Source organism: Felis catus, chromosome A2, assembly GCF_018350175.1.
Source record: "Felis catus isolate Fca126 chromosome A2, F.catus_Fca126_mat1.0, whole genome shotgun sequence".
Classification (NCBI taxonomy): Eukaryota; Metazoa; Chordata; class Mammalia; order Carnivora; family Felidae; genus Felis; species Felis catus.
The window spans coordinates 35513829-35530462 of NC_058369.1; the positions used below are offsets into that span (position 1 = coordinate 35513829).

At 42.3% G+C, this 16634-nt stretch overlaps 1 protein-coding gene and 1 long non-coding RNA gene across 9 annotated transcripts in view; one reads left to right on the plus strand and one right to left on the minus strand.

Annotated features, from left to right (window-relative positions):
- The window catches only part of TAFA1 (TAFA chemokine like family member 1), a 666172-nt gene that overhangs the window by 391662 nt on the left and 257876 nt on the right, over positions 1-16634 (plus strand). The gene's annotated exons all lie outside the window — the stretch shown is intronic.
- The window catches only part of LOC109496576, a 28501-nt gene continuing 21634 nt past the window's right edge, over positions 9768-16634 (minus strand). For 3 of the 4 annotated variants that reach the window (XR_006593887.1, XR_002152701.3, XR_002152706.3), the window contains exons 5-6: positions 10738-10826; positions 9768-10296 (exon numbers count right to left, since the gene is read on the minus strand). This is a non-coding gene — a long non-coding RNA (uncharacterized LOC109496576). The remainder of the gene's footprint in view (positions 10297-10737; positions 10827-16634) is intronic. The other variant, XR_006593886.1, reaches the window with a different exon arrangement.

The following is a 16634-nucleotide window of genomic DNA, read 5'->3' on the forward strand; positions in this document are numbered from 1 at the left end:
CGCAGCCAGGGTAAGGCGTCTCTGCAATTCCAAAGCGTTAATCGTTTATAATCACAGCATAGCTTTTTAGTTACTCAGTAGATAAGTTCCTATATGTGTGCCCTTTTATTGACTTTATTGACAAACTTAACTTTGAAATTAACTTCCTTTTCTGTTGACATCCCCTCACTCAAAATCTCAGCTGGCTTATTTCTTATTGTATTCCTCGCTTTCACTTACCCTTCAGTCACAGATCCAGTTAATTATCCCCTATAAAATTCACAGGGTGTGGCCCTTCTTTTCCTTCAGTCCCACTATCCTATCGCCTCCCAGCTATGTATGCTCTATCTTCTTGTGATTTCCGGACCCTCAGTGATCTGACAGCAGCCTACCTTTTCAATGCCGTCTCTCCCATATCCTCAACATCTCAGCTTGCTCATCTGCAGGTGATATTTTGACCATACGTACCTTTTTTTCGAAATGTTTTTTCCATACAAATTAGGATACTAGATTCTCTTCTAGAAAAATCGGAAGTCACAACACCGGACCCGTGTTCCCACAGGCTGAAGCTGAGCAGTGGCTGCCCATTTGGTGTGGGGCATGAGCTGTCCGGTTTTCCACAGTCTGCACCACTGTCTATAGTCAGACATCCACAGACATCATATATAACCTGTCTGGTCCTTGTAGGCATGGACACGGATTTTGGCACTAATGAAGAATGTCAGCTCTAAGGACTTAATGGAGCCAACATAGTGGGTTGACATTCCAGCTCTCTCACTTACTCAACTTAGGATGTTGACTGGTTACTTGAAATTTCTATGGCTGCTCTGCAAAATGTAGGTAACAGTGATACCTATCTCATATCCCTGGTGTGATGATTAAATGAGTTAATACATGCGAAAACATTTAGAACAATGACTGGATGTAGAAAGCACTCAATAAAAGGTGACTTTTAAGGTTGTTGTTGATAATTTCTGCTCTGCATCAGTTAAATTGGTATAGTTTTCAAAGTGAACATGTCTTTTACAGTCTCATCTCCCTGCCAGGCACTATCCTAAGTGCCTATCCCAATCCTCATTCCCAAATTGCCTATCCGATCCACTGTGATCACTGATTCCTATTCATCTCTTAAGGTCCGCTTCAAATCTTACCCCTTTATGAAGCCTTCCCTGGCCACCCTTGCTGGACTTCATTTCTCACTGCTTTCCATTCCTCCAGCTCTGATTTTGTGTGCTATCCCTTGTACATTCATCTACTCCTTGGCATTGCTTTTTAAAATTTTTTTCAAATGTTCATTTATTTTTGAGAGAGAAGAGAGTGCGAGTTGGGGAGGAGCAGATAGAGAGGGAGACAGGGAATTCGAAGCAGTGTCTGCGGCGTCAGCACAAAGCCTGACATGGGGCTCAAACCCACGAACCATGAGACCTTGAGCCAAAGTCAGACATCTCAACCAACTGAGCCATCCCGGCACCCCTGCATTGCTTTTTAGCTATCTTGTGCTGGTGTTTTCTCTCTCCAGCCAGATAGGAGAATCCTAATAGAGATGCATGGCAGGTGATGATTGGGTCATGTTTCAACCTGCTGGCAGAGAGTTGGCACCAATGCTCTGCAGTATAAAATTTATTTTCTGAGACCTCATGAGGAAAATTTTATCAAGATACTTTTCTTGGCCAACAATACCAAGTTAGAAGGTCATGTTTCTTCCCAGTCAGTGGAAGGTTGGAAAAGGTAGCCAGTTACAAATTGCAAAGTTGTGGAGTTGAAATAGTTTTTCCATCCCTTTGAATGGCGGTTGAGATGGGTGGAAGGTCATGACTGTGTGACACTAATTCCAAGTGGAAGCTCTAAACCTAATCGGCCAATGTATAAAAATGACTAGGGAGTCTGTTTCTTTGGAGTTCTCGAAGTTATATACGAAGCCGTATATACACATACAGAAATGACTGTGGCTCATATTGGGCCTTCGTCTTCAAGATGGATAAAAGACAAAATATGAGAACTCAAGATATATTAGGTTATGTGATAGAGATAATGCAAATAATTACTGAGAAAGTGTGGAAATCAGTTACATCAAGATTGAGCCATCGAAGATGATTGTTAGTAGAGGTGGAAGATTCAAAGTGTACTTTTTGATAAATGTCAGTGAATTGCTGTGTAAAATTCAGTCAAATCTCAGAAAAAGTTTTTAAACCTGGAAGGAAGATACTTGTGCCATCATTTGCATAAGTCTCTGAAATAAAACACTATTCCATATGCCATCATGGTGGGGAGTAGGGCTATAATTACCAAGGCCATTTTCTAAATACTACTGCTGAAATCCATCCATATGGGAACCAAAGAGATCTTGTGATGGATAGTTATTACCTCTGTGGAGGAAAGCTAAAGATAAGTAACAATATTACAAATAATCCTGGTTTTTAACAGTGGGTCTACCACAATTAAGTCCTAGTTTTCTGAAGTGACCTTCTAGAATGTTCATGTCAGACTCTCCCAAGGACCATGGTATCTGCCATACCGGCAGAAGGGAGTAGTGAGATCATTTGATTGATCACAGAGAACCAAATTAATTCTGCTGGCAGCAAACCACACACACAATGCCAGCCTACATCGTGAAAGGAATAGAAAAGGTAATTTGATCCTCTGGCTAAAGCTAGCCCTGGAAGTGGCAGACACTTGGCCCCCCTGAAAAGGTGGGGAGGAAATGAATCTTGTAATGAATTACTTGTCACTCAAAGGTATTTGATTTTACAATAGGAAATAATAACTCCTCCAAAGAGTGACCATTTTGCCAAAAAAGGAAGCAATAAGTCCAATAAGCGCTAGTGAAACAGGTGACGAATATTCATGCATCTTTAGGTCATCTGCAACTCCAAACTATTAGATTAAAGTAGGCTGATTCAACCTGAGAAGTGTGACTGAGTAAAGAAGGAATAAAGAAACGGTGTGGTTTTCGTATGACCTTCTATTAAATATTGGTTTTTTCTATTAGCTTTGACTTACAAATCTACGTATATAAATCTGGTTTGTGTCTAATTTAAAATAATGTAATCCATTTACATTTATTGGTTTGGTACCGATTGCAAGTAATCATTAAATCTGGGTAATGAAAAACATTGACCAACCCTTTGGTATACCAAAGAAGTATTCAAAATTGAGGACCCTTTGAAAAGTCTTGATGTACAATCAGCAGTCACCAGTCTTTTTCCTTAAATGTGACATTTATTGGGAAGGAAACTTTATATTCCACTTTATGTCTGGTAGTGTGAAGTACCTCTTGTCTTGATGTCCATTCATAGGATGCCACGATCAATGGCTGCAACATAGGGAAAGACCAAGGGAAAACTAAATCCCATGGTAGAGATCTTTACATTTTTTTGTTTGTTTGTTCATTTGCCTGTTTTGTGAGGAATGATAATTTACTTGTTTAAATTCTTGGGATTTTCTTTTGTCTAACATGTGTGTAGCAGGGATGATTGGAGGCAGGCTGATAGAAACTGAAAGGCCACCCCAGTTTCTCTGGCTGACAGACAGTTAAAGCTGTCAAAACTGAGGAGGTTTCTGTCTTAACAAACATGTTTTTATTTAAGAGAAATGGGGTTAATGAATCTATTTACTAATAACTCCTCTTGTCAGTGATTCTATTTGGGACTAATTCATTCTTTCAGAACAGTAGCTTTAACTGCTGCAATACGTACTATTTATCAAAGCCAGAAAATTGAATTAAAACATTTGTGGAATATTAGATTCTCATATCAGGCCAGATGGCTACCTCCAGCTACCTTTAAGTTGGGGCATAATAACAGCTTTTTCAGTTGTGGAGTAGAATACAAGAATTTTTATTCTCACTTGGTCTTTCAATCTCACTCGGTCTCAGGAGTTTTTAGGGCATGGTTGCTAAAGCGTTGCCACATTTTAAAAATATACTTCTTTAATTCTTCCTTTAGCCACAGGGAAATGCCAAGTATTCTGTCAAACCCAAACTCCCTTAGCACTGAGATGTGTCAGAGCATGTAGATAAACTGTGAGATCAAGACGTTGATTAGGGTACTTAACATTTTTGTACTTTAGTTATCACATCTGTAAAGTGGGGATGATAATTGTACCTACCTCCTCGCATTGTAGTTAAAGCCACATCTTTAAATGATGCTTCACCTGCGGTGTTATTTATGAGCTGTTACTGTGTCCCTAAGAAAATAATGTCTCTGTCCATTACTTAGCACTCACTGTTAAACATCTTGAGTGTCTACCATAAAAAATAAAGATAGCATTGAAAGTATTTGTGTAATTGTTTTTGAATGTTTTCATGCATATAGTCTTATTTATAAATTCATGTGCATGAACTTGACGTGAAGAATGCTTTTTGGAGACTTTGGAATGTGAGGACAACAAATGTAACTGGAGGGTTAATTACAATGTAAATCAAGCTGGGTAATATGGGAAAAGAGGGTTGTCGGAGTTTTGATGTTTGTTGATGTGTTTATCGAGTGGGTCCATCCACTTCTCCCTCCCTCTCTCCGCTGCCACCATCTCTGCTCTTGCCCACATTAGCCATATCTCCCAAATGCCTTTGAACCTCCTCTGGTCTGTTTTTCACACTGCAGCCCACCTGATTACTGAGGATTGTCCACCACCTCGTGTCACTCCCATGCTGAGCATACTCACTTCTTGGACTTGGGGTAAACAGAACGCATCAAGCTCCTGCCTCCCTCTCTCGCTTCATGTCCCGTCCTGCCTCGCTCAGTGCCTTTAACCACACTGTCCTTCCCTCGGTCCTTGAATACATGAAGTATTTTTAGCCACAGTACGTGTGCACATGCTGTTCTCCTATGTGGGACACCTTCCATTTGTACTTCCTACCTCTCGTTCCTGCTCATCCGTCAGATCTCAGCTAAATATAACTTTCCTAGAGAGCACTTCTTTGAAGCCTAGCCACCCTACCCTAGAATTTAGTCTCCCCATCATTAATCTGTTTTTCTGAAAAGCATACTGATATTTTCCTTTGTATAACTTACTTCCGTTAGTAGTGTTACATTTTTCTCTGTGTTTGTTTAACATCCATCTTCCCCAGTAGACAATTAACTCTGTAAGAACAGGGACTGTGTCTTTTGGTTGGTTGGTTGGTTGGTTGGTTGGTTTTTAACATTGTATTTGGATACCCAGGATATTGCCTCAGGCATGATTGGTGCTTAATGAATAGTTGTTGAATCAGTGAATGCATGGACAAATGAACACCTACTGTGTGCCAAGCCCTGAGCCAAGGGCACAACACTCATGATTTTATTTCCTCATCACAATGACTTTTTGAGTTAATTACCTTTAGAATTGCCATTTTGCAAAAGAAGAAATGATCTATCTTCAAAGAGTGAGCATAGAAGGGACTCTTAGTTTCCTCTAAAAGTTGGCTACCCTTCCCCTACAGTATGGGATGAACTTAATGACTTGCTTCCAAAGAATAGAGTATAAATGGTAGGAAAAAAGGTAAAAAACTATAACTGTGTTTACAGTGGCTAAACCTGGAAGGCACTGTCTTAACCAAGTGATCAAGGTAAATATAACCAATGCTAAAGCATTCATATCATGCTCCCCAACATGGTGGGATAAGAAAGACACTCCACCTGGTTGATACCCTTCCCCCAAACTCAGAATCCCAACTTAATCAGGAGGAAACATCAAACAAACTCAATTTTAGGGACATTTTACAAAATTCCTCTTCCCAACTCTGAAGATCATGAAAAACCAGGAAAGATAAAGAAACGGTAGAAAGCAGAGGAGACAAAGGACACACATGTACTAAATAAAATGTGTGATCCCGGGGAAGAAAGGGACAAAAGGGAAAAGGTAGTCAAATTCAAAGGCGGTTCTGGTTCGGTCAACAGTAATGTACCGTTGTTAATTTTTTAGTTCTAACAAATGAACTGTGATTATATAGGATGTTAATACTAGGCCAAGCTGAATAAAGGATATGCAGGAGCTGTCTGTAGTAGCTTTGCAACTCTCTATTAACCTAAAATAATCCTGGGGCACCTGGGTGGCTCAGTCTTTTGGGCGGCCGACTTCGGCTCAGGTCATGGTCTCGCGGTCCGTGAGTTCGAGCCCCACGTCGGGCTCTGTGCTGACAGCTCGGAGCCTGGAGCCTGTTTCAGATTCTGTGTCTCCCTCTCTCTGATCCTCCCCCGTTCATGCTCTGTCTCTCTCTGTCTCAAAAATAAATAAATGTCAAAAAAAAATTTAACCTAAAAGAACTCTAAAATTAAAAAAAAAATAACCAAAGTGGGTTAGAAATCAGGACTTGTGTTTAGCTAATATACCCTGGTTGCCTAGCTAGTATACCATGACTTAAGTTGATGCAACATGTTGGTTCTGATTGGTCAGGGCTCCTGTATGGCATGTTGTTGACTATTTTGATTCTTAGGAGTATGTTATATTGTCTCTGTTTAAAAACAAACAAACAAACTTAAAATTGGCTTTCTGTTACAGAGTATTTCCTTTAAAATATTTTGTTTCAGAATAATAAGAAACTGATGTGACTTAGTCATTTTGTTTAACTGAGTGGTTGCCATGGTGAATCTAGCGTTCAGTGAATATTTGCAAATCAAAATTTCTGATAATGCTATTCCACAGAACAAGAAATACCAGCTGCGGATGGTGTGATTTCAGAGTCTTGTAATAACTTTGTAAATTGATGCCTAACATTGGAAGCCTTCTCCTCCGATGTCAGGCCATGTTTTGCTTTGGATATCATCAAAGATACCCTAGCATGTTTTCCATGTAAAACACAGTCCAGACACGAGCAGCACCTGGGAGCTTTGTAGAAACTCAGAATCCCAGACCCCACCCCACACTCACTGAATAAGAATCTGCAGGTTACCAATAAGTTGTGAGGATGTAACGTATAATGTAGCGACGATACACAATTGATAACACTGCACGTCCAGTTGAAATTTGCTTAAAAGAGTAGCGCTTAGATGTCTCAACCCAGAAAAAAAGTAAACGTTGATGGGTGAGGTGATAGTTATGTTAACCTACTGGGCGGAGTCCCTTCACAATATATACAAACACCAGACCATCATGTTGGTTGTCCATTTTAAATATCTTATAATTTTATTTGCCAGTTATACCTCAGTAAAGCTGACAGAAGATGGTAAGACTTTATCGATAATTATTAAGAGCTCCTATAATAACATATGGCCCTTGTATGAAATTAGCATGTGTTATGAAAATGTACATAAAAATTGGGGGCATTTTTATATAATATTGAAGTTAGAAATTCCGGGGCTGCTTAACTGGCAATGCAAGAAACATGTTCAATTTAGTATAGTTTCCATCCTTCCAATTTTTATTTTTCCCTCATCACGGTTCTCTTTAACTCGAAAGCTTTTTTTTTTTAAAAAAGAATCTCATCAAAAACCCTTTCTGAGCCTCTGTTCACTTAGATCACAATCTCCTATTTAATTTTCCTCAGCCGTTATTAACATGTGTTGATTTCACTCTCTTTGTCTTAATCATTTCTTGCTAGGAAATCTAACCGCAGCATGCTCCCTGTGTATTCCAAAGGGGCCCTGGCCCTGCTGCCTCCAACATCAGCCTAATTTGAGAGGTCTTTTCATGTGAAAATGACTCCCCACCATCAAGGGCAACTCATTCGTTAATTAAAGATGATTTAGCACACTCACCCAGCATCCCACCAAGACCGGCCTATTGACTCCTGGCAAGGTTTGGCCACATCACACTTGATGTTCCCAGTGGGAATTTCTATGAATTCTGAAATGTCGGAAGGATGTTTTGATCTGTCCCTGTAGGGAGAGGAACTTTTCTGGGGCACAGATGCGATGTGAAGCCCGAACTTACTGAGTTCATCTTCGGTCCTTAGAAAGATCACATGAACATGAAAAACACGGCTTCGCAGCCAGTTGGAAGGAGCTGTCTCTGTGAGGCTTGTTCCAGAGCTGGCCCAAGACAGCCAAGTCCCTTCCCTCCCATGGTCTACAAGCGCTGCTGAGTGACAGAGAAGCTAAACCAGCCCTTTAGAAGGGTCTGGACCACCTGGCCCTGACGTGGCTCATTAAGGTGTCAGGCCCAATAGCATTGAGCTATTTCTCCGGGACACTTCACCCCTCTCACATGTCATTTTAAAGGGTTTCTACCTTCAAGTAAAAGCTCTGAATATTGAGAAGAAAAAAATGATACAGTCGGTGGAATGCTAACGTCTTGAGTTTCTAAATTGACCGGCGCCGTCAGATGAGACTCCCCAGACGCAGTCAGCGAGTTCTTATTCCTCTCGCACATGCCAAGCTGCTATACTTAAGGGCGTAAAACCTTTCCTTTGTAGGGAAAAGAAAGCACCCGTGATAAGGGCAACATTAAAGAAAAGTGGTCACCGCTGGGGCTGAATTGAGACAGAAGTGGAACGTCATCGTTTTCATGGGGCGTGATTTCAGCTACAGCCAGGATGGTCGTTTAAGTTTTGACACCATTGGAGTAAGGGTGTCCCTGCCATTGGTGAAGAGTGAAGTTTGATTTGGGGCTTAATGGAAGGAGAGGGAGATAGAAAACCTCTTTAATTGGAGAGATCTCTAGGATGTGTGTGGTGGAGTTAAAGGTTTTATAAGAGACATAATTCACGTCCTTTCCTCGAGGAGGCGGTCCGGATAGACTGACCCTAAGTAAATCTCTGCCTCCCTTCACTTCCACTGCTAGTGATACTGACATGGGGCTCATTTTCTAAGGTTTACAAAGAGCTTTCACAAACAGAAGTGTGTTGAATCTTTATACCTCCGTGGCGTGCCCAGGATTGCTATTCTCCCACACTTGTTCCAGGTTTGAAATGCTGCATTTCTAGAACACAGGGCTGTCCGTTCTTGGCTAGGGATTGGGAGCACGGATCATTCCAGGAGACCTAGAGCGGGAAGTGCAGTTTCTAGATGCTTGGGGATGTGCAGAGAATAGGAAAGGAAGGCCAGAGAATCGGGCCACCTTTGTCCACCAGCTTATCTGGCTTCTGCAACCATCTTCCCTAGGGGATGCTGCCCAGCTCCCAGGCGTAAGCGTGTGGTTTTAATTGGCTTATTGCCATAATCTGAAGCCATGTGTCCCGCCTGACTGGTTCTGAGTGGGGCACATCCACTCTTGGGTTTAGTCAAGCGAAGGAGGCTTCTGTGGATGAATACACCTCAGTTTCTCCTGTGAATATTCCCGAAGATGCAGGGAGCATTGGGTGCCAGTAAAAACACATTTCCCAGGGATAGTCTTCCTGCATGCGAATGAGCCTCCTTCCCAGGGGCACATTAACAAAGAGCTGAATTTCTCCTCGGGGTAACCATGTGTTCCCACCCCCTGGTATAAACTGGGACACTGGGACACGTAGATTAAGACTCCTACACCCATACTTTTTACTAAGCAGTTTGCATGTATCATTTTATTCAAACAAAACGATCCTGCGTCCGCGTTACGGTGGGTAAACTATTGTCGTTTCATATGAGGAATCTGAGCTCCAAGAGCTGAAGTTACTCAATACCAGCTTTACCAAAAAATCGAGTCTGAAGGCAAAGCTTGAAGCTCAACCGTGGGACTCTAGAGCCTGTGTACCTAGAGGCCTCAAGAATTGTCCCCCTGCTCTAGATGGGAAGCTTTCTGTCACCACCTCGATGTAAGTGAATTTGTGTAGCAACTTTGCGGGGACTCCTCCTCACAAAAGGATTCTCGATTACGGCGAGGTTTCTCTGGTAACTGCCGGAAATTTTGTTCTCCACTGCACAGGTGGCTTGAAGGATTTCCTTTCTAATGTTTAAGGGGTGGGGGTGGGGAGATCCAAACCCTTACGTTACTCTTTGTGTATGTAACTTTTCAATTCTGCCTTTTCTTTTCCTCTGAGGGCTCTTTCCCTGTCGCCTTGTTTCTTCCAGTAAGTCGTCCGCAGTAGGAAGACTACTGGCATGAGAGACATCTCTGCTAGACAATTGTCAGATGTTATTAGGGCTACGAGGTGCTACTAGGAAATACGAACTGGCTAAGATGACTCAGTTCTGGAGTTTTTCACAGTCATGAACTCATTAGAAGGGCTGTGGTCCCTTGCCACTGGCAGTGCAGACAGTGCGTTTGGCTTGTTCTTTGTGTTGCAATTTTCTGACTGTGTGGAAAAGGTAAGAGGTGAGACATATTTTCAGCATCATTTTGTCGCTCTCTTTTATGACACCAGCTCCAAAAATAAAGTTCTGAAGTCTTTGACAGCCATTACGTGCCCTTCTTATTTCGAGAAGATGCCGAAAGTTTTGGCACCGAAAGACAATGTTCTAAAAAAAGGACAGCCGGGTCAGGAATCTAAGAAAATAAGAGGGGAGAAAACGCCATTTCAGTTTCAACAAGAAGAGATATATTTTAAGGTGTTGCCTTAACTTTGACATTTGGAGGTTTAGCACATCCAAACCAGAGACCAAAACTGCCTGGCCCCGGTGACTCAATGCACTGTGGTGCTGACAAGTTGAGGGTGGGGGGGGGGGGTGGGCAGTTCAATTGTCAGCTAAATATTAGAGCTCCTGAGGCATTTTCCTCCTCTGCTACTTGACCTCTCTTTGATGGCCATTATCATCATTGTTCCCCCCACACTGGGAGAAAATAGGGCGAAGGAAATGAAAGGTGAAAGGGATAGAAAGGAAAAGAATGAACAGTGGCCAGTGGCCAGACACCCTGATGGGTGGGAGAAGAGGGTCGAATGAAGCCCTTCGGTTTTCTTCCAGAAACCTAAAAATACCCCCCTCTTACCTGCTTGACATTTCTACTCTGCTTTCCTTATGCATATGCTGTAGGGGCTGCTATTGTTGCTTCTCTGGCTTGCTCCTTGCCCTTTCCTGCTGTTAGAAAGAAACCAGTCAGTTGAGTAATCATGATAATTGAAAAAGATGTAAACTTTCAGAGTGGCTGACACTAACTCATTACCCTAAGCTGTCTTGCCTGACTGAACTAACATTAATTCTAATCTCCCATTACACCAGGCATGTGAAAGTTTCCAGCGAATGTGAATATTTCTTCCTCCCTTGCTTTCCTTCCCTTCCACTTTCCTCCCTCCCTCCTTCCCTTCCCCCTTCCTTCCTTTTTTTTCTTCCACATCTGCCAGCCTTGTTCTCATTGATGCTTATGCGGCTCTTCTAAGGACCACACACTGATAGCTTGGCCCAGTCCAGTTGATTGCAAATCTGGGTGTGCATTTGCACCACTTGGGGGACTTATTGAAATACAGATTCGGATTCAGTAAGTGTAGGATGAGGATGAGGCTGGGGATTCTCCTTTTTATCAGTGTTCCTGGAGATGACCGTGAGGCAGACTCTGGGATTCCGCATTGGGAAACTTCAAGACGGGTCCACTCGTTTCTAGTGCTTTTAGAGGTCACCGATTTTTAACAAAACCAAAGGCCGCGCCAGAACCCGTTCGCTCAGATCTTCGTTTGGTGAAATAGTTCCCATCTCAACTCTGGGAAGTCTGATGCCCTTCCCCAGTGCTAAAAGGTTTCCAGGAACCACATCCAAATGTATTCTTCCCCTCTGTTGTGGTACAGAATTGAAGTGGCTCCAAGACTTCTAGATTCCAGCAGAAGTGGATTTCAGTCTATTCTCTATTGCTTTCTAAGGGAACCTCTCTAAACCCCTGGTTAAAGGAAGTTTGAAAGTAGTAGGTGCCTAGATGGGTTTGTGGATGGCCTCAGTGGAGGGTTAGCAAGCATCAGAACACAGGAGTTCAGATGTAAGCGGTTAATATTGTGAGGTGATTCTTGTCACATTTGGTGTGGGTTTTTAATGTTTATTTATTTTGAAGAGAGAAAGAGAGAGAGAGAGAGAGAGAGAAAGGAAGTGAGCAAGCAGGGGAGGGGCAGAGAGAGGGAGACAGAATCTAAAGCACACACCAGGCTCTGAGCTGTCAGCACAGAGCCTGACATGGGGCTCGAACCCATGAACCGTGAGATCATGACCTGAACCAATGTCGGAGGCTTAACCAACTGAGCCACCCAGGCGCCCCACATTTGGTGTGTTTGTATTTAGGAAGAAGAGGAGAGACCATTCCAACGTTTCTAACATTGTCTGTACTTGGAATAGGAAGTATTTAGTGTTAATGTATGTGCAAAGTTAGACAATGCTCAGTGTATATAAAAGTGGCTTAGTGTTTTCATGCAGCACTGATTTCCCCGTCAGTACAATCATTTGGAACTTGACTCCTGTTGCTACCAAGGGTTTTTCAAGAGGTCAGGGTTATCTGTGGGCCAAGGATCAAAATGCAATCTGGAACTGCCAAATGATTCAACCACAAGTAGGTTTCTACTTGGCGTGGAGCTTCTAACATTGGTGTTGATCCTTTGGATGAAGGTTCTAGTGGAAAGGTCAAAAGTAACTATTTCCTGGGAGGTGTGGTAGACTAACCCACCAGCAGCTGTGGGACATATCATAGATTAAACAGTAGAGGAAAGTCAACCCTCAATCAAAATTCATTAGGGAAGCACACGGGAGCCATTTAGCTTATATGAGCCATTTAGAAAATGAGCTCAGAATGATGGGAAAAGAACAGAAAATATTGTTTTTATTGAAGACTTCTTAAAAGCATTGATTTTTGATCTATATGAATCAAGAGTCTTTGTTGAAAATAATACAAACCCAAGTAAAACTGCTTAAACCAAAAAAAAAAAAAAAGGGGCAGGGGGTGGTGGTCGTGGAATTTGTTGGGTTGAATAACTGCAATTCACAGGATACGGCTGGTTTGGGACATGGCACGATTCAGGGGATCAGTGTCCTGTTCCACAGCCCGCCTCTCTTGCTCTCTCTTCCTCCCCATCTCTTGGTGTTTCTTTCTTCTGGTTTGGTTTCCATCTCAGGAAAGATCTCTCCGCTGGTAGAAGGAGGGACACGATCCATTCCAGCTATATTTCCCACCACGGCATGAAACTCCAATGAAACAAAGAACACCTGCTTTCCAAGCACAGACCCATGGAAGTCCTGAGATGGAGTTTTGTAGGCCTAGCTTTGTCACACATTTGTCCAGGAACCAATAATAGTCCGGGGGATGGAACTGTCTCCTTCTAATTGGCCAGACCCGGGCCACGCAGGCTACATCCCTGAGAATGTGATAAAGACGATATCTCTAATAAAATCAGGGTATTATTTCAAGAAGAAAGAATGGATTATGGGCAGGAAAAAGAACTGATTTCTAAGATCTAAAAGGGAATAAAAGTGATATATTCTTTAAAAAAAAAAAAACTTGGGTGAGAGAGAATCCAAGCCTTGACAAGAAAGAGTGCCTGACGTCTGTCAGAGACAAGGTGTTTTTGGCAAATACTTGACAGCTTCCAAAGGGTTAAGAGTTGAGAAGTTGGGGTGGAGGATTATACCTACCAGTATTTTGTCACTTTCCGTAGTAGATTTTACTCTTATACTTGTGTGTGTGTTTGTGTGTGTGTGTATAAATGTACACAATAAGCTTATTCACCTCAGAATTGGGGATGTGATGCCAGCCAGAGGGTTTTACTCAAATGATGGAAATGTGGCTAAATGATTTCCAAGTATATAGCTATTTGCACTCTGTAACTCTAAGTAGATGCCCAGGGGAAAATTCTCTTTCCCCAATCCTATTGACTTATGGAGATGTATGAGGAGATCCAAGCTCTGAGCACAGTGAAATACAGCTTTGTATCGCATTCGCTTTCTGCCAAGGATAAAAATCACTTTCCGTGAAAAGAGCCTTATTCTCACCAGGTGAAAAGCTGCTTTTTTGTAATAAAGCACAGCACTCTGGAAACCCGTGTCAGCTCCCAGGTGCCACTGGAGTGCCCTTCAAAGAGGGAGGGAAGAGGGGGGCTTGAAGCCATCTGCTTTGGCACCAATATGGCCTCCGATTGTTCTCCTGCTTGGGGACCTGCTTTGCTTGCTAAACCTCGGTTTCCTCATCTCTTCAGTGACTATGATAAAGTAATGGAAAGCATGGGGGTCTAGTCAGATCAAGCCCCTTAAACATAAAACAGAGGACTTGGCATATACGGCAAGGACACAAACAATTGGCGATCGGTAAGTATATGACTGTTTGGTGTAGTCAATGGACCCTAATAATTCCATGCAAGTTGGGCAAATGGTACCTTCATTCTCTTTGGGGGGATTCTGGATTAAAAAACAGACTACGTGTCGAACTAAAAGCCTAAGCAGCCGTTTTTTTTGTGACACTTATGGGAATGCATCCCTTTTCGCTGTAGGTTCCTCATCTATGAAACAAGAGATTCCAAATACAACCTTTAGGACCCCTTCAGACTTTAAAACTCAAAAGATTCGCGGGAAAAAACTTGTGGTAGCTTTAGTTTTTGTTTACAGTAAGAACGTGGTGAATGTTTTTGAAACAGAGCTAAACTTGACATCAAGCTAAACAATGAGTTGGTAGTGGCTGAACCTGATAACATATTAAAATAGCCTTTATTTTAATACTTTGAGCTTCCCACCGTTGGATATGCACTGGGTTGGGAGGTGAGAGCTTTGGATTCAAGTCCCATTCATGCTTTTATCTTACAAGGATGAACTGAGTGCCTGCTCTGTCCCTTGCTCCTTGCTCAGGACAGGGGTTATATTTTAATTGGGGGGAGGGGGGTAAAACTATGTGATGGCAAAATAATCACAAATTTTGCTACATGCTATGAAGGAAAGAGAGAGACCAAGAGAAACAGAAATATTACTAATTAAGGCAGCCTTATTTTCCTATAGCAAGGCTTGTAAAAGGAAGTGAGATCTAAGTTGAGACACAGAGTAAAAAGAATTCAACTAGGCAAAGGAGAAAGAGAAGAGCATTCCCAACAGAGGGCAAAGGAAGTGCAAAGGCCCTGAGTTCAGTGCAGTCTGGATATCTTTGAAGAACCGAACAAGTAGGGCTGAAGCAGGGTTAGGGAAAAACTGTGTGATTGCAGAAAGGAAGGGGCCATATCATATGTGATCTTGTAGTGTTGACAAGAGCTTGCTTCATTTTTGTTTTTGTTTTTTTTGTGCATTGAGACACGGTTGCAAGAAACAACTTATCTTTAACACCACTCTTGGTACTGTAGGGAAGGAGCAAGAGTTTGGTAGAGACGATACCAGTTAGAAAGCTGTTAGAGAAATCCCCTAAGGAGACAGGGGCTACACTGGAGGGGGCGGGATGTGTGACAGTGTCACCCACAAGAAGAAACTTGCAGCCTTAGGAGTGTCTATGTCACTTGTTTGCATCGCTTTCAATCTCTGGAGCTCCGTTTCCCTGTAATAAGGGCATGCAGAATACAATCTCTAAGGACTCTCCTAGATCAACATTTTATTCTAGTTTATAAATATCTCTAAGCCAGATGAACCCTTCTATCAAATCTGTTTGGCTTAGGTCAGATGCGGTGATTTGCTCTGACCAGCTTCCCAGACCTTCCCCAAGGCAACAGTGTGGGAATATTGATGCACCAAAGAATAAGAAATTAGCGTGGATCCTCTTGAGAACTGCGCGGGTTGGCTGGCCTCGAAACGGTGTTATTTTCTCTCTTTCCCAGTTGCAGTGACTTCAAACAGTGGTAACTCGGGTACACAAACAAATGTCCAATTCCAAATGCAGACTATAAAGTTCCTAAATCCAGATTATAGGTTAATTAAGTTTCACTCGGGGGTGTTTAGGATGATGGTTTTCATGGAGAGGTGCAACCGAGTAAAAAGAGCTGTGATGAAAGTTTTATTAACTAAAGAATTAGAAAGAGAACACTCTCCACACCTCCTCCGACGTTTTCTTTCTGGCGTTCAGATAAAAATGAAGAGCAGAACAGTGCGGGATGCCAATACGTTCAAGAAAAGCCAAAGTTCGTTTCTGCTTGCAGATTCAAATGCTGCGAGCAGATCAATGCGAGCTTCACGGCGCGCTTTGCAAAAATCGTTCTGCAACTAATATCCTCAAGGACAAGACACAGCCTGCTTTGGCTTCTCCAGGAGTTGGTCTGGATTGCTGTGGGAGGCAATATTTTGTACTGGGAGGACGTTGGGGGACTGGATAGTTACACTACCCATAAATCACATCATCAGGACCTCACAAGAGCGCAGAGGCTTTTAGTGTTTGCGTTTTTCCCCATGGGGCGTGTGTGTCACTAGCCTTAGAAAGTTCAGTTATGGGCTCCTGCTTCAATTCAGTGAGATTATGACCATGTGTGCATGCTCGCTTTCTCTTTTTGTCTTTTTTTTTTTCTTTCTCTCATTGAGTTCTATTCTCCGGAAGTGATTCTCTTAGCAAAGGACCTTTTTCACAGTTTTGTTAATGTTGCAGAATTAATATTTAGTCCGCACGTAATCTGTGGAAACACCGTGGAGGTGTGTGCCTAAAGTTAGTATTCCTTGAGCAAAGCAGACAAGGTAAGTGTTATTAAATATTCTATTAGAATATTAAATATTCTATTAGATTTAATTTTTCAAAACCTGTTTTAGGATGCTGGATGGAGGAAGTTAATCAGTGTGCATCTGTTGAGCACATAGCCTAAGAACTGGGGTTCTGCCTTGATAGGGCTTGCGCCTAAAAGAGAAGGCAGCCAAAAGAAGCCAATAATTAAAATGTAGTCAGTGGGGAGAAACATGGAAGGCAGCCCTTGGTGGATAGTGGAAGAAGTCACATTTAAAGATAACTGCTCGGGGCGCCTGGGTGGCTCG